The following is an 18898-nucleotide window of genomic DNA, read 5'->3' as shown; positions in this document are numbered from 1 at the left end:
TCTAAAAGCAGCTATTTCTTTTTCTATTCAGTAATGAGGCTTATTTTTAAATGAAGCGACACTGCCTTTTAGGATCTAACTGTAGATACTACAAAAAAGCTTGATCATGAGCTTGATGCCCTTGAAGCCAGTCAGGAAACTGGAGTGAGTCATACATCGAAGAAACGACTTAGGCTGATTCCTGCCTTATTTCCATTTGAAGATATTTTCTGAATGAATATTTCATCTTTCTGAAAGAGTTTCATGAAAACCACATGTTTTATTTCCTGTTTCTCAAGAAATGGCTTTAGAAGTTGTTCTAGTCAATCAAGATGACTTTAAAAATATGCCTATTTTAGCAAGTTTTAGGTCATTGAATAGTATATTCAACTGGCTTCTTTTATTTTATTTTATTTTTTTGACAGGCAGAGTGGATAGTGAGAGAGAGAGACAGAGAGAAAGGTCTTCCTTTTTGCCATTGGTTCACCCTCCAATGGCCACTGCGGCCGGCGCATCTCGCTGATCTGAAGCCAGGAGCCAGGTGTTTCTCCTGGTCTCCTGTGCAGGTGCAGGGCCCAAGGACTTGGGCCATCCTCCACTGCCTTCCCGGGCCATAGCAGAGAGCTGGCCTGGAAGAGGGGAACCGGGACAGAATCCAGTGCCCCGACCGGGACTAGAACCCGGTGTGCTGGCGCCGCAAGGCGGAGGATTAGCCTGTTGAGCCATGACACCGGCCTTCAACTGGCTTCTTAAATGGGCTCAACTCATAGTAACACTTTGGAAATAGTGCTACTATTTCCAAATAGCAAAGTAGTTGTCCATAGGAAGATCTCAGTTCTTCTGTCATCCTTTGACTTGACATGAATTTTGAAGCTGGCCTGGAAATTGGGATGGTGAAGGATGATATGACAGAGAATGAGTCTCTGCAGGGCATAATTGTCTTTTTCAACAAAGTATATGGAGTTGCATTTGTAACTATGAAAATCATAAAGTTTCAGAAAGTCCCTTCCTTGGGATCTGGGATTTCAGTCACCTCCATGGGTGATTTTTATTTTCTTTTCAGGGAAAACAGATGGAACCAGCAACCTCTGTCTATTTTCTGCTATTCTTAGGCCATAAACCACAATCTTTGTGCCCATTTTCAAGATGAGCAACTTTAACAACAAAAATAGTTATAAATTTGCTGCACATGTCCATTAGAAGTTTGTCTTCATTCAGAAATTATATTCACTTATTTCTGTTTTTACCTTACTTATTTATGCTTTTAGAAATAAAAGGATAAACTTCATCCTTACTCCCAAGTGTTGGAAGAGTGTGCAATTGAATGACACCATTCTGCCATGATTTATGCCCCAAGAAAATATCCTCTTGGAACCATCAACTAGTTGCTCCCCCAAAGCTTGGCTACAGGTGTATGAGCAAAACCTAACCTTTACAACTTGAAGCCTCGAAATTTTGAATATATTAAAGAAGTTTGCAGAGGGTTAGAATCAGTGTGGGCAATAGCTAAATAAATATTTGATAGACAGTAGAAACTTTTGGTTGCACTATGTTTCTTTATATTCTGAATATCCCAGAATCAAAAGAAGATCTAGAGGTGGATATTTGGCCTAATGATTAAGACAACAGCTAAGATGCCTATGTCCCCTATTAAAGTCCATAGGTTCAAATTCCAGCTCCACTTCCACTTCCAGCTGCCTGCTTAATATGCCTTCTGGGAGGCTGAAAGTGATGGCTCAGGTAATTGGGTTCCTAACACTCACCATTGCAGACATTTGGGAAGTGAATCATTGGATCAGAGTGCCCTTTCTCTATCTCTCTGTCTCTTTCTCTCTTTGCCTTTCTACCTCCAAAATGAGAAAGAATGAGAAGATCTAGTCCAGAAAGGAAATCTTCCCTAATTTTGGCAGGTTCTATAATAAGGAAAAAAAATCAAATATACTTACCAGTGAAATATAGCCTAATAATGAATGGGCCAACTTCCAGATGTGGAAGTCAGTGCCTGCCTCCCACTGTTTTTCTATGATTATATAAAATAGTTGAATAAGACATGGGGCTTAAGAGTTAGGAAAATGCAGCATCCTCACTGTTGCTGGTGTTTGGAAAACATTTGCTACTTCAAGGCTTGACCGAGGTGCTAGTATATGCCTCCTGCAATATAAATGTAATAGATAGCACTTGATGACCTATCATAGCAACAAAAATCTTCAGAGCAGAGGGAGCAGTGGTGTAATAGTTAGGATAACTTCTCCATAGGGAAAAGAGATGGGTCAGTTATGATACTTTTGCAAATTGAGCCAAAAATTACAAGTTAAAATCTGCCTTATGGCTGATGATAGGAAATAAATTGACTTTAGATTTCCTTTCAGATATGTTGTCTTTCTGTAAACTCTTTACTGACATAAAACCTTGTAGAAGTGCCAGAGGTTCTTTTTTTCCTAACTCAGCAAAAATATGTGAAATATCCCCTCCTGTTTGTTTTATATTCCCTTTCAGAATAAACTGCATCCATGAAAACAAACTCAACTTGCAAGAAGTAGAAAAATCAAAAGCTATTCCTAATCATTGAAATCAGCTTTCGGAATCCTGAACATGGAGACTGCATGTTATTAGACTAGAAATGGTCGTGACTATTTGCAATAGCTGCAAATCTGACTTACCTGGCACCAAAACCTCCATTTATAAGTGTCACATTTGCATACACAAAATTGAACTTCTCATTCCAATTCCTACTGGTTGTGGGTTTTATAAGTAGGAATTATGACATTTTTGAAAAGTTTTTTTTTCTTATTGTTTGTTTAGTATCAATATTTTATAGAGTAAATAGATGGAAATAAAATGGTTTTACTATAAGCCATTTTGGTGATCAAAACAATTCAGTTGAGCTTAGCATATTTTTCTTATTTGTTCATTATAAGCAAAATTTTGGGTCTTGAATTTTTATACTAATTGTAAAGTGTTTAGTAAATGAGTCATTATGTTCTCAGAAGGCTGGTTTGCTCTTACCTTGTCCACCATCATTGGAAGTAGAATGCAGGTGTAGTATCTTTTATCTGAAATGCTTGGGACCAGAAGTATTTGAAATTTTGAATGTTTTTGGATTTTGAAATATTTGCATATATGTAATAAAATATCTTGGGGATATGATCTACTTCTAAACATGAAATGTATTTATGTTTCATATATACTTTATACTCATACACCAAAGATAGTGCTATACAATATTTTCAGTGTGCCTGCATTTTTTTCTATAATCTGTCACATGAAGTCAGGTTGGCACCATGTTGGCCCTGAGAAAGTTTCAGGTTTTGGAGTTTTCTGAATTTTCATATTAGGGATACTCAACCTATTTCAAACACATCTCACTAAGTCTTCACATCTATACCATTAATAGTAAGGATAAAAATATTATGTTGGGTCTGGTTTTGCATGGCAGTTTAAGCTGCTGCTTGCAATGCCAGTATCCTATATTAGAATACCTGGTTTGAGTCCTGATTGCTCTGCTTCCAAACCAGCTTCCTGTCTGGGTGCCTGGGGAAGTAGTGGAGGATGGCCCAAGTGCTTGAACTTCTGCCACCCAGGTAAGAAACCAGGATAGAGTTCCTGGATCTTGCTTTGGTCTGGCCTAGCCCTGGCTATTGCAGCTACATGGGGAGTGAACCAGTGGATGGAAGATCTCTCTCCCTCTCTCCTCCTTTCCCTCTCTCCTTCTCTCCCTCTCTCCCTCTCTCCTCCTTTCCCTCTCTCCTTCTCTCCCTCTCTCCCTCTCTCTCCTTCTATCTCTCCCTCACCTTCTCCCTCTCCCTCTTCTTTCCCTGTCCCTCTTTCTCTCCTTTTCTCCCTCTCCCTCTCCCCCTCCCTACCTCTGTTTGTAGGAGTTGGAGTCTTCTGTACTCTGGCTGCTTGCTTGCTATGCTCCCCTGGAATTTATGACCTCCTGCCCCCCACCAGCTCCCCTGGGATTTATGGCCCCATGCTTCCCGCCAGTTCTTCCCCGTGCCATCTCCTTTGTATGGCCTTCCCGCCCTATAACTAAATGAACCAATGAACATGTTAGGTCCCAATATCTTGCCATATAGAGAGTAAGAAGGTAACCTACGCAGGAGATGACCTGCACCCTTGTGTGAGGCTATAAAAACCTCTCTTATGCAAACGGGAGGGCCTTTTGCCTGTGCATTGCTAAATGGCTGTGTGCGGGTAGGGGTCCCTGCTGGCTGGTAACAAACAAACCTCTGCTTTTGCATCTGGGACTGTGCCTTGTGCATTGATTGGGAAATTCAATTCGGACACAACATGTTGCTCTGCCTGTCAAATAAATAGATATATACATACATAAATAAATCTTTAAAAATTATGCTACTTATGTTTTAGAGGACCTTAAGGTTCAGATATACTTACTTTGTCATGTAGCTTCCTCAAATTAGTGATATAAGTAAAGCAGCTATTTTGAAGGATAAAAATGAAGTCTAGAGAGTTAAGTCTGTGGTCCAGGACTGAGGAGCTGGTTAAAGATGGGGCCAGAGAGAGGATAGATACTACTTTCTTGTACTACTCATTGCACTCTTTAACAATGCTAGCATTCTTTAAAGGATCTTCTTGAGAGGGTTGATGGTAGTAGATAAGTAAGTCTGCTCTACTTGTAAGGCAGCCACAAACCTCTGCATTCTGAATTCTGCTACCAAGGAATACTGCTGATAGCAGGAGTGGAGGCTGAGGTCGGGGGAGCAGGCTGAGGGAGCTGTTTCCTGCATCTAGGAACTTTGAGAGGAAGGTTCTGACTGAGGGGTTCCCTCCAGGGACCTCATGTCGATAAATCCTGTACCTCCCTGCCCCTTTGCCCCTTTCTTCTGCTTACTTTACTCTGCCAATTCATATGAGTGGAATCTTTTCTTTTTTGGAGTGCTCCACCAGCTCCCTTTATGATTTCTGAAGTTCAGTAGGTTGCACCATACACTTTCATGTCGATGAGAATTCTAGAGTTGGGAATGGAAGTTTACGGAACATCCACCTAGCAAGGCCCTTGTTTGAAAATGAGTGGTGTGAGAAGACTGCTGTGGAACCAGAAGTCCTAGCTCAGATTTCTTTCCACTGCTATGTGCCATTGCATTTTGATAAGCTGGTCTCCACACCAAGAGTGTAAGCTATTTGAAGACAAGGACTTCTTAGATCTCGCCCACAATAGCTATACAGTGCTGAATGTGTCCTAAGATCACAAAAACGCATAGAGGGACTTTGGAGCAGAAGAATTCAGCTGGCCATACTGGCTAGGACTCCCTCCAGCCAAGTAAAAGAATGCTCATCTCAGTCTGAAAAACCCTTTTTTGGCCTCTGCCACGAATGTGCTGTGTCAGTGGTGCTTGTTGGCAGCGGGTACAAAGTCAAAGTACTAATGTCACAGGATGCATTCTGACCCAAATAGATAGTCACTCCACAGCACTTTCCTGAGCTCTCCTGACTAGGATTGTTGAGTATGCAGAGCTTGAATTGATAAGGGGAGTTCTTTAAGAGGCAAGGCGCTTTTGCTTGTTCTATTTCAAGTATATTCCAAGGAGCTTGTTATAGCCCTATAAATAATCATTGATCCTCCCAGGATGCCTCACAGCATGTATTATTTCTGTTTTGCAGCTGAATCTAGAAAGCCAGAGCTGTTAGGTTTTCCACCTAAGGCAAATGGGTTGGCATTGTGCAAATAGTTGCTCTGAAGGACGATGGGACAGGAGGCCTTTTGCTGCATTTTTGTCCTTGCCAGATGTGTGTATATGGAACATCCATGACTAAAAGCAATGGTAGAAAGCCCTAACCTGTGTTACTTTAAAACGCTAGCATCAGCAAAGGCCCAGAATCAAAGCTGGCCTTTGTTATCGCTTCTAACCAGAGCTCTCTCGGATTGGTACAGATGGAAAGCAAAGTAATTTCCAGTTGTGTCTTTGAAGTTGCCTGGTGTGATATGCTGGGTGTTTAATACATGCTGTGGATATTTTTAAAACAGAGAACAGTCATAAAGTGATAACATAAAGGAACTGTTTGAACAACTACATATAAGGGCCTAAAAAATAACCTACATAAAATTTTGTTTTCCCCTTTTCTTTTATAGATATGTCTGTGTTCTGTTGCTGATACATTTTTCTTTACAGATTAGAGACTTACACATGTTCGTGGTGAAACTGTTATACCTCAAGTCATTTTTATACCATGAAATTTCTCATTTTCACAAGCTCTATCATTTCACAAGCTATTTTGCCTTTGTCTCTCCCCATAGCTAGTCAAATGAAAATTGTTACTGATGGCTAGTTTTAATTGGTCACGATAGGAATTTATTATACTAATTTTCCAAATTTTTTTTTTTTTTTTTTTTTTTTTTTTTGCTGTGTGTGTCAGGCGGCTGCTCTATGGTTCAGTGGTTTTGATTGCTTTGGGAGCTCCTAGATGAGCAATACTGCCAGAGAAGAGTGCCTTTCAATAGTAGATAGGAGGTGTTCTGTGGAAGCGTATTATGAATTAAATAAATAGGGGGATGAATGACCTGAACTCATGCCACAAAACCTGGAAAAAAGCTGTTAGTGACCTCTTTTAGCATGCTAGAATGTTAGAGGTAAAAGTGACATTAGAGGTCACTTAATCTAGTTTCCTGTTGTGAGATAGCAAATGAACTTGATCTATTTTCTCTAGAAAATATTTTAAAAGAGAGATTTGGGGTTTGGGAAGGACACCAGACATATGGTTAGGTGAGCTGGGTTCCATAGCCAGCAAACCACTTTCTTTTTGGCATGACCTTGGATGTTACCCAATTTCCCCTCTGTGAAGTAAGGGTAAACTGAGGCAGTGGATGTGAAGTTGTGAGGTTCATATTTTTACTCTTCCTGCACCCTTCCTCACTTCTGGAGAAAGCCCACACTCCCATCCTGACCATAGGGCATATGGCCTGGTAGCTCACCCCATGTGAACACATGGACTGGTTCAGGAGGTGGGACATGATTGAAGCAGAGCCAATTCGTCTTTCTGTGTAATTCTTCAAACCAAACCTGACAGGGTCTTTTCTCTAGTATGGTATTGATAGAAGGATCTGAACTTGGAGCTGCTAATAGCCAATCCCCATCTCCCTGTTCGCACTGTTAGAGGGAATAAGATGAATGCAGAGTATTGCCAGATTTGAATGTATCCCCTCCACAATTCATGTTGGAACTTAATCCACAATGCAGTCATATTAAGAGGTGAGGCCTTGGGGCCAGTGCTGTGGCATAGAGGGTATAGCCGCCTCCTGGAGTGGCAGCGTCTCATATGGGCACCATTTTGAATCCTGGCTGTTCCATTTCCAATCCAGCTCTCTGCTGTGGCCTGGGAAAGCAGTAGAAGATGGCCCAAGTGCTTGGGACCCTGCACCGACATGGGAGACCCAGAAGAAGCTCCTGGCTCCTAGCTTTGGATAGGTACAGCTCCGGCCATTGTGGTCATTTGAGAAGTGAACCAGCTGATGGAAGACCTCTTTTTCTCTCTCTCTGCCTCTGCCTCTCTATTACTCTGTCTTTCAAATAAATATATAAATCTTAAAAAAAAAAAAAAGAGAGAGGTGGAGCCTTTAGTAGGCACTTTGGTCAAGAAAGCAGAGCCCTCATGATTGGAACTGGTGACCTTGTAAATGGGCTGAGAGCTAGTAAGGCCCCTTTTGCCCTCCTGTCTTTTCTTTTATGTGAGGACACCTTCACTAGGCACTGAACCTGCCGACCCCTGGTTCTTGGATGTCCCAGCCTCCAGAACTGTGAGAAAGTAAATTTCTTTCTTTCTTTTACTTTATTTATTTGAAAGGAAGAGTGACAGAGACAGAGAGGGAGACAGGGAGAGGGAGAGAGATCTTCCATCCACTCATTCACTCCTCAAGTGGCTGCAGGAGCCAGAAACTCCATCCGGTCTCTCACGTGAATAGCAAAAGCCCAAGTGCCATTGTCTACTGCCTTCCTAGGCACATTAACAGGAAGTTGAATCAGAAGCAGAGCAGCCAGGACTCCTGGGACTCTGATATAGGTTGCCAGCATTGCCAACATTGGCTAACCCACTGCACCACAACACCAGCCCCTAAATCTCTTCTTTATAAATTACCCAGTCTATGGTGTTTTGTTATGGCAGCACAGCTACAGGGCAGAGATGCAGGGCAGATGGGGCCTAAGTTCCTGGTTTCAGCTGGCCCTGAGGCAAAGCTAACTCCTATAGTCATAGTAGTTTTGTTTTTAAGCTCAAAATTCCCTTTTATAGGTTAAGATAGTTTGTTGGGTTTATCTGACTTGCTTGCTGAATGAGTTTCAACTAATTTTGTATCCAGTAAATGGATCAAACAGAATTTATGAGGTCTAATCAGAAAGCATCTTTATTTTTGTTTCTTGCTGTTCTATTAGGGTGTCTTCAGTAGAGGAAGTTCTTTCTTACTCCAGGATGAAACTTCGGGCAATTTCAGGACTTCTGTAATGATTCTAAGTGGCACACTTTATGACAAGGATTTGTATGTTCCATATAGAGTAGAATGGTCAGGTTACCAAAATTTCAAGTCCGATTTGAAGTGAAGTCTTCTCCCTGCTTCCATGCCCTAGCTAAGGCCCTTGCAAACCCAATCTTGTTTTCATTTGATAGCCATATTTTCTGAGCCTGTCATGGTCTAAGCTGGAAAAAGAGAGAGAAGAAAAGTGTTGGGGCTATAGTGGTGGTCAGGAAAGTGCTTATTTGATAATAAAACACAAGGCTTCATGTTCTCTAAGTCTTGCCAGTGTTCAAAACTCTGTACTGATGACTTTTCTGAGTTTTCAGCCACACCTACCTTTATTTTACTTATATGTAAACAATGCATTTTCCTTACCTCCTGGTTTTCAGCAATCCATTCCATAAAGACTCTGGTGGGTTCTTTCCACCCCTCTAGGCAGTCCTCTTGGGTGGAATCTAAGTGATGTCAGACCAGTTTTCTCCTCTTTGTGGGCCACATCCGTGCACAGGAAGGATCCCTGGGCAGACAAGTGCTGGGGTGCAGGCTAATTTAGCACAGTCACCTACTCTTCCCTCATCTCCCCTCCTCTCTGTCAGCTGTTGCTCTGTGAGCTTTGGTTCCAGGCAGGAGCCAGATATTTATCCACTGTGTACTCCTAATGACGAGGTGCCCTTGCCAAGCTTCGGGGTGGGCCTTTGGCAGTCCTCTCTCCTGACTTGCCCGTATCAACTTCCCTCTGTTACATGTGAGAAAGGATACACAACACAGTGCTCACCCAAGAAACCTTCCTCTGAAACCCTCTCGATTTCAATGCATTTGACTTTTCAGTTTGAGAGCTTTTTTAGAACGGCAGAGCAGGTTGCAAAATGTTGCTTTTACAAATTTACATATGGGCCTGGAACTTCAAGTTGGAATTTCATGACTATATCTTGGTATCTCCGCTGAAGTTTCCAATTTCATAGGTTTTTGAAAACGCTTTGTAAACTGTGAAGTGCTGCACAGATGTAAAGAATTAACTCCCTTTGCCCTGAAGAGGTACCGGACTGAATGAGGAAGAACTGAAAGTAGAATGCAGCTGTTCTTGAAGCAGCAAACATTTGAAGAGATTTATGTAGGCCAGTCTGCTGACTTCGTTTTCTGTCTAGTTAGTGTATACTTTATCACTTAGTTAAGGTGGAATTGTTAATAATACACAGCTTCCAATTTGTGCTGCTCTTCTAGCTAAATGTAAAAATGGCAATACTTAAGACAGTAGGGGATAATCGTTTGAAGTGGAAAATGAGAGCTGTGCAGGGAACCCCTGTTTCTCTTTTAGTTTAGGCAAGCTGCATTTGTACAGACACATACCCTGTCCACACACTTGGTGTCATTTTTTTGTGGTTGTGATATTTTGTTATTGTGTACAAATGGGTTGATCATCCTGAATCCCACTCAAGGAAGTACTTTCTTCAGGGAAGGTGAAACTGACCCCCCCCCCAAAAAAAAAAAAAGAGGTCAAATGGGAGGCTATACCCATGACTTGGGTTTCCCAAGTCCTCATGTATTCAGCGGTTGTTTACTGAACACTTATTATGTTTCCCAGGCACTGTGCTAGCCTCTAGGTCTACTGTGGTGAACTACACAGGGAGATTGTAATCTAATGGGGGAAACAAGCACCAAACATTTAAATCTCCAATTGCAAACTGGATCTTCCACCTACTGGTTCACTCCCCCAGATAGTTGCAACAGCCAGGACTGGGCCAGGCTGGAGCCAGGAGCCAGGAGCTTCTTCCAGGTCTCCCACATGGGTGACAGGAGTCCCAACACTTGGGCCATCCTCTGCTGCTTTCTCCAGACCATTAGCAGGGAGCTGGATTGTTAAGTGGAGCAGCTGGGATACAAATCAGCGCCCAAATTAGATGCTGGTGTCACGGGGGCAGCTTTACCAGCTGCGCTACAGCACCAGCCCCAAGAAGGCATTCTTAACAGAACTATCAAAGGTGGATCTCTGGGTGAACATTTAGCCTAGTGGTTAAGATATCAGTTAAAATGCCCATGTCCCATATTGGAGTACCTGGGTTTAATACCTAGTCCCAGCCCCCTGACACCAGCTTTCCTTCTAATGTAAATCTTGGTAGGCAGCAGATGATAGATCAAATAGTTGGGTCCCTGTCTCTTACACTGAGTTCCCGGCTCCTGGCTTTGATCTGGTCCAGTCCTGGCTATTTTGGGTTTTGAGGGATGGAATCTCTCCCTTGCTCTCGCTCTCTCCTCCTCTCTCCCCTCCCCCTTCTCAAACAAATAAAAAAGAAAAAAGAATAAAAAAGACTACTTTGGGAAACATCACTGTTCCTTGGAATAGAAGTTTTCTCCAAGTGGCCAATTTTGCCCTCAGAGTTTCTTGTTAGCCCTGAGCCAAAGAGCTCTTGCAGAGGAGTAGTTTTCTCACTCTTCCTTATTCTCTGGACACTCTCTGTTTATTGATTCTATTTCAAAGCAGGGATGTACGAGGAGTAGAGGGAGGAAAAAGGATGAGTAAGGAAAGACTTTTGGGCTGTGTGTAGCTTACTAATAAGAACGTTCTCTCCAAAACAAATATCCTAAGGATTTCTTTCAAGGAAAAAAGACAGTGAATATGGTTATGAATGAGTTGTGAACACAGAACAGTCTGGCTTGACAGAAACAGGATGGACTGAGAAAAAACTTGTATTTCCAGTGTAATATGATATCTGCCTATAGTGCTGGCTACAGGAATGCTTGACATTTGTTCCAGCTGTATATGTTTTATTTTGATAAACATTATTTCCTGAATATTGCGTGATATAGGAGAAGTAGCATTGGATGGTGTATTAAAGAACCTTGGTTTCTTGGGGCAGGCATTGTGGCACAGCAAATTAAACTGCTGCTTGGAACACGCACATAAATTAAATACATAAATTAAATCTTTCTTTTTAAAGATTTATGTATTTATTTGAAAGGCAGAGAGAGTTACAGAGAGGCAGAGGCAGAGAGAGAGAGAAGTCTTCTATCTGCTGGTTCACGTCCCAAATGGCTCAAATGGCCGGGGCTATGCCTGTCGGAAGCTGGGAGCCAGGAGCTTCTTCTGGAACTCTCATAAGGAGGTAGGGGCCCAAGGATTTGGGCCATCTTCTACTGCTTCCCCAGGCCATAGCAGAGAGCTGGATCAGAAGAGGAGCAGCCAGGTCCGAGGCCCATATCAAATGCCAGTGCTGCAGGTGGTGGCTTTACCCACTACACCACAGTGCTGCCCCCATAAATAAATCTCTTTTTTTTATTTTTTTATTTTTTATTTTTGACAGGCAGAGTGGACAGTGAGCGAGAGACAGAAAGGTCTTCCTTTTGCCGTTGGTTCACCCTCCAATGGCTGCCGCGGTAGCACGCTGCGGCCGGCGCACCGCACTGATCCGATGGCAGGAGCCAGGTGCTTCTCCTGGTCTCCTATGGGGTGCAGGGCCCAAGGACTTGGGCCATCCTCCACTGCACTCCCTGGCCACAGCAGAGAGCTGGCCTGGAAGAGGGGCAACCGGGACAGGATCGGTGCCCTGACCGGGACTAGAACCTGGTGTGCCAGCGCCGCAAGGTGGAGGATTAGCCTAGTGAGCCGCGGTGCCGGCCCCCATAAATAAATCTTAAAAAAAAAAAAAAAAAAAAAAAAAAAAGCCGAGCTTGGTTTCTAACTTCTCTTCTACCATCAATGATCATCTTTGGGTAAGTCACTTTATTGTTCTTAGTTACAAGATGATATCAAATGCTAATACTTGCCTCACTGCTTCTCAGGGTTGTTGGAGAGATAAATGAAATCATAATAAGACTTTTATAAATGATAAAAAGCTTTACATTTACTGCATGGTTATTATTACCGTTTGTCTGTTTTGAGTTCGGTATTTGTGACTGGTCTTAGCCTTAGCCTATCAAACCTTTTTCCTCAGTCTTATCCTTAGACCAAGATTCAACAAATAGAAAATCTTTTGTGTGTGTCTACTGGGTAAGAGCTTTATAACACAGCTGCCACTAACATAGGTATTCTTGGCAGTTGTATACAAGAATATTAGAAAAATGTGTCTTTCTGAAGCAGGACAGGATGGAGCTTAAATTTCAGCTCATCATTCATTACCTAATGACTCTGAAGGAATCTGATTTGTCTGTGTTTGATTTTCCTCATCTGTGAAATGGCTGTGAGGATTAAATAAATGCTATTTTTTAAAAGATCGTTTTTTTGAATGGCAAAGCATGAGAGAGAGAGAAAGAGAGAGCAAGATCTTCCATCTTTTGTTTCCCTCCCCAGATATTCTAATAGCCTGGGCTGGGCCAGGCTGAAACAAGGAATCAGGAACTCCATCTGGTCTCCCACATGAGTGGCAAGATCCCAAACACTTGGGCCATCTGCTGGCTTCACAGGCACTTTAGGAGGAAGTTGGATAGGAAGTGGAGCAGCCCACAACTGAGCCAGGACTCTGAAAGAGATGGCCTCTCTTCCTCTTTAAAACAAATAGATTGATATCTAGCAAAGCAGATTATTTTATTTATAAAAGATCCACAAGGGATTATAAGTAATACGAATCAAGTTTTTATTCAAATTTTGCTGTATTTGAGGAAGTGAGGCACATTTCCACTTGTTTTCTAATGAAGCAGCTTTTTAAACATTTAAACATTTGATTGTATGACCATCTTTTATGGAGACTGAGTACAGCTGGTTTTTTTTTTATGTATCACAGTAAGCAATTTATTGTTTGGTTTTATTATAATTTAAAATGGTATAACTTGAATAAATCATTTTTTATTTATGTAGGATTTATATCTACCCATTTCTTAAGAAACATTTTAATTGGTTTACAAAATTAAGCCAAACAGAAAACAAAGCATGACAATGAAATTGAAACAAAAAACAAAGTAAGCAGATAGATTTCTTCAGACCCCTGAGGTGTAAATACCTCTTAGAGAAGCAGAGAGTAGGGCTCTCCTTGTTTGCAGCATGTCTTATTGTTCTGCCATCATTTTTCATTGTCCTTCTTTGTGTACTTCCCACACCTCCTTTTCCTGGCTCCCTCATTACTTGAACAAATGGGTCACAGGGGAACTTGGGAGGTTGGTGGGGAAAGGAGCCCCAGCTGACCAAGAATTCGCAGCAACAAATAGAAAGTGTACATTCTTTCTGTTGCCTTGACAATTTTTCCTGAGTTCAAAGTTTCAGACACTGCATCTGTGAATGTGTTACCTCTTCCTGGGATATAACCTAACTCTCTTTCTCTCTTATTTTGAAATGGTTCTGGGCCAGGAATGGTGAAACAAATGACTTCAGACAATCTGATTACACAAAAAAGGATTTTGAGACAGAGGTTTTTGTTTATGAATTTCCGAAGACTGTATCTCTCTTTAATAAAAAGTGCCTCTTGAGGAATGTGTTTGGTGGAGGTTTATGCTGTTATGGATCTTTCAACCTAATGGTGTAATTACCATATGTCATTAATCCTCTTCCTGCAGGGAATCACTCTCCCCTCCCTCCCTCCCTCCCTCCCTCCCTCCCTCTTTTTTTCTTTAAAAAAGCCAGAGGACAACAAGAGCAAATGTTTGCAACTTCAAGCACATTATTCATTTTAAATGGAAGTTGACACATTGTGGATATGAAAAATAAGAACTCTAGATGATCAGTTTTTAAAAAGTGGGAGCCATTATGCTGTGTTCAAAAAGAATGCCTTGTGGCATCCCTCTCAGTGCCGGTATCTGTTAGCATAACTTCCTGAGGCATGTCTCATTTTTAGCTTTTGATTTTCTGTGGGTTGTATCTTTGCCTGCTCTCCTCCTCCCTCACTTCACCCCACCTCCAAATAGGTTTTTGGTAGGTTTCCTGCTGTGACCAAAGTCAAGTGATTGGAAGAGAGGGAAGGTTAACAATTGAGGGGTAAATTTAAGAGCTAATTACGCATTCCACGTTCTCTTGCTCATTATTCTCTAGGAGAAAGAGGTGGTACAATCTATTGTTTCTTCCTTTGCTTCACTTCTTTGCAGCCAACATTGTTGTTATAAAAGTAATAGATATTTATTGTAGAAATTCTAAAAAATACAAAAACCCTAAGGGGAAAATTTCTCCTCCAATTCCTCTACCCTGAGAGAACCATGATTCACCGTGGTTCTGTGTAGTGATGTATCTCCTGTCTGTTATGTGTGTGGGTTCACTTTCTAGGATAGCTGGGTAAAAAAATTTTTTTTTGTTTCCAATATACTTATTACAAATATTTCACATCATTAAAGCTTCTCTTATGGGGCCAACATTGTGATGTGGCGTGTTAAGCTGACACTCCATATTGGAGAGCTGGTTCGAGTCCCTGCTAAGGCACCTAGGAAAGCAGTGGAAGATGGCCCAAGAACTTGGGCCCCTGCACCCTTATGGGAGACCTAGATGAAGTTCCAGGCTGCGGACTTCTCCCTGGCTCAGCCTCAGCCATTGCGGCCATTTGGAGAGTGAACCAGAGTATTGAAAATCTCTGTGTCTTTCTCTGTCTTTATCTAATCTGCCCTTCAAATAACTAAAATATTTTAAAAACTTATTTTACATGATAATTTAAAAGTATGTATTTATTTGAGAGGCAAAGAAAAAAAAAAGCAAAAAGAAGAGGAAGAGGAGGGGACCTCAGATTTGAAAGTTCACTCCTTAAATACCCATAGCTAGAGCTGGGGCAGGCTGAAGCTGGAAGCCAAGAACTCAACCCAGGTCTACCACATGGGTGGCAGGGGCCCAATTAATTGAATCATCACTGCTGCTTGCCAGGGTCTGCATTAGCAGGAAGCTGGAGTCAGGAGCCAGAGTATGGCATTGAATCCGGGTATGCCAATATAGGATACTAGCATCTCAACTGCTGCTACATCACCATTTTTAATGGCTATGTGGTAGTCTCCCTGTCAGTTAACTGTATCTGTGTAGGAATAAAATACAGTTATCAGAAGACCAAAGCTTTCATGCCCCAAACCCTGAAAATAAGGCACAATCCATATTCCCCAGACATGAGTGACTACCTGTGCATTACCCAAGGCTGGGCGGCTGGGACCTCCAGAGAACCTTGGGGAAGCTCGAAGCTGCTCCGTCTGCTTTTTCACACCTAGTGTCTTGCTTCCTTGGCTACTGAGAAAAGCCTTGGGAGAGGCACTCTCAGCCATCATTGCTCCAATAAACAAGAAAATTCATATAGAATTTATTTTTCGTCAAAGTCATGAGAATATGTAGTCTTCAGGGACTCTTTTTAATAATATAATGATGCTTGTGAAGCTAGTGTTGGCAATTATTTAATTCTCTCATCCTGTGGGATGTAGTTTAGATTCTGGTCTATTAATCACATCTCTATTCCAGCTCCAGCTTCTTTAAAGCATGGTGTAATTTGCAACAGCTAGGATATCCTTTCTGGAGGGGAGGAGGCTGAGAGAGTGGGTGTGGTCACCTGTATGTATTCTGGTATACAAACACCTCTTTCTTGGGTTTGCATTAGTGTAGTCAAAAAAAAAAAAAAAAAAAAAATCATGATCCATTAGAGTTTGCTAGTCCAGCAATGCTGCAGTGCAGCAGACATTGGCAAATACGAAGGTAGCATGTGCTTACTCTGAGCCAACGTTGCCTAAGTAGTGGGGGCTGCAGCTCCCCTGTTTGTTTTTCCCAGCTGACTTGTCCTGGGGCCTGAAGCTGTGCACCTCAGGAACGTGAGAGGAGAATAAACTTCAGTGATGGAGTCCTAATTGCACCAAATCAAAGCTCATTGAGTCAGCCAGGTCATTAACTCCTTGATATTTAATTACTAGCTGCTCCTCTGCTGGAAAATGTCATCAGGTCCTTGTACTAAATCTGTTCCTAAGGATTGTGTTTCCCTTTGAATGGTTTGTGTTTTATTGTACTGTAGGAAAATCCGAAAACCATTTTGACAGTTGAGTAAGGCGGGAGATGCCAGCTGCCGTGTCCTCAAGCCACGATTGCTCTTCAAGGCTTGCATCTGAGTGCGATCAGGTTTTGCAGAAGAAACAGATTTATCTGAAGATTTGGCAATAGGTGAAGACTCACCTGGGTCAAATGTGTGGGAAGTCTTTGAGGTGGATCCCTGATCTAGGTGTTTTGTCTGTTAGGGTCCCCTCATCCCTTACCTTTAGTACAACAATGAATGCTGTGTGGCAGATTGGGAGAGAGTTTTTAATTGAATACCATTATTGTAATAATTCAAGATTCATTCAGTATCAGTCTAATGACATGTGAAGAACATATGCTGTGTCTTCTCGAAACAGCTGTGAGTAGTTTCTTAGATGTTTAAAATTCTTTTCATATTCCCAAGTAGGATTTCGGCATCAACAGAATTGTTTCTTAAAATACTGGATATTTTGCTTCTGTCATTAAACCAGTTAGTTTTACATCATAATGTTTCTGCCATTAACTATCTAAAATATTAAGCATAAAAATAATTGAGAGGGTGGGTGTCCTGGTACAGTGGGACGAGCCACCACTTGGGATGTCCATGACCCATATCAGAGTGCTGGTTCAAGTCCTTGCTATTCCAGTTCCTGTCCAGCTTCTTGATAACGAATCCTGGGAGGCAGCAGAAGGTGTCTCAAGTGCTTGGGCCCCTGCCACTCACTTTGGAGACTTTGAGTTCTGATCTCCTGGCTTCTGCCTGGCCTGGCTCTGGCTATTGTGGGCATTTGAGGCGTGAACCTGTGTGGAAGCTCTCTCTTTGTTTCTGTCTCAGTCTCTCTCTATTGCTCTGCCTTTCAAACAGATGAGAATAAACAAACATGTAAAATATAGTTCTGAGATTTGTTTCTCAAATGGGCTTAATAAATCCTATCTGATATTATATTTTCTTGTTTGGAGAGTTCAATCCATTTGTCTCCATTATAGTTATCCTGTTGATTGATAATGGCTTTTTAAATTGCTTTCTTTTATATTTTTCATCATTTCATATAGGTGGAGCCCTATATATGTTGAAATTATGCAACATTTGATACAATATCTCCAAAGTGGAATGAGTTTCTCTTGAGAAAAACAATCTAGTGTAATTTTTTTTTTTTTTTTGACAGGCAGAGTGGACAGTGAGAGAGAGAGAGACAGAGAGAAAGGTCTTCCTTTTCCATTGGTTCACCCCCCAAATGGCTGCCACGACCAGCGCACTGCGTCGATCCGAAGCCAGGAGCCAGGTGCTTCCTCCTGGTTTCCCATGCGGGTGCAAGGCCCAAGCACTTGGGCCATCCTTCACTGCCTTCCCGGGCCATAGCAGAGAGCGGGCTGGAAGAGGAGCAACCGGGACAGAATACGGTGCAACTGGGACTAGAACCTGGAGTGCCTTCACCGCAGGCGGAGGATTAGCCTAGTGAGCTGCAGTGCCGGCCTAGTGTAAATTTTGTGTTAGCCAAATGGATTTCTTCTCCCTCCCAATTTTAGTTTAGTTGAGATCATATATGTAAGGTTCTTAACTTAGTGTCTGGCCTATAGTAAATGCTCCATAAACATTAGCACTCATGAATATTTTCATTATACTAAAATATTTCACTTCTTTTTTTTACCTCTAGTACCTGATATGTTTTTGTTTAAATAATTAAATTTCTGAGTATTAACACAGCCTCACAGAATTTAAAGAAAAGTAAACTCTATGAATAAATTTTAATGAAATGTTTTTCCCAAGAGCTATTGAAATGATTTTAATTCATTTCATAGTCATCTCTGAATTAAAACTCTTCTTAGTTATCATCCATTTCATTTAATGATGAAAGAATACAAAAACACATCAGGGAAATCTTTGACACAACAGGAATAAAATGCCTATTATCTGGCTTCAATACTTTGTACTGTTTTAAAAATTCTATATTCAGCTAGTTCCCCAATGTTTTGTACCCCAAAGTATAATGAATTAGTATAAAGAAGCACTGAATGGTAGAAACTACTATGCTCCAAGTTCAGAATACTTTCCAAGTATATGTATTTCAATATTTACATTACTGTTCAGCTTTACTTTTTGATGATATGATCTATGCAAAATTAACTGTATTTGGTTTAAGTTCGATTATATTTAAATCTAAAAGACTGACATTAAGAGTACTCACCTTAAAATAATGATTGTTTTTTAATTTTTGACAGAAATTCCATACAAGTATTTTCCTTGCTTCATTTTTATATCACGCCTGCTTATTGTCACCACTCTTGTAATGTTGAAAAGCAGTCACACTGGATCTCATTTTTGCTGCTTTAGTTAAGGCTCAGCAAGAGAACTGCTGTTATTTAATAAATGGATTTGTTCATTGTCACTAATGTGACAGCAGGAATTTGAAGCCATCTGATTTCTTAGCTGGTTCTGTTAATTCAGTAATGGCTTCATACTGGCAGCTGGTAGCTGCTAAGTCACTAAAGCTAACAGAGTTTTCAGGGAAACCTCGGTTCCACTGATACATGAAAATAGGCATATTTTTAACCTGGGTAATCAATATGTC

At 41.4% G+C, this 18898-nt stretch overlaps 1 protein-coding gene and 1 pseudogene across 1 annotated transcript in view; one reads left to right on the top strand and one right to left on the bottom strand.

Annotated features, from left to right (window-relative positions):
* The window catches only part of LOC133777216 (glyceraldehyde-3-phosphate dehydrogenase-like), a 60164-nt pseudogene extending 44566 nt beyond the window's left edge, over positions 1–15598 (bottom strand).
* PPM1L (protein phosphatase, Mg2+/Mn2+ dependent 1L) overlaps positions 1–18898 on the top strand; it is a 329607-nt gene that overhangs the window by 175180 nt on the left and 135529 nt on the right. The gene's annotated exons all lie outside the window — the stretch shown is intronic.

The sequence above is a fragment of the Lepus europaeus genome, chromosome 2, assembly GCF_033115175.1.
Source record: "Lepus europaeus isolate LE1 chromosome 2, mLepTim1.pri, whole genome shotgun sequence".
Classification (NCBI taxonomy): domain Eukaryota; kingdom Metazoa; phylum Chordata; class Mammalia; order Lagomorpha; family Leporidae; genus Lepus; species Lepus europaeus.
The sequence above is the reverse complement of the archived record's forward strand: the minus strand, read 5'-3'. Positions and strand labels throughout refer to the sequence as shown.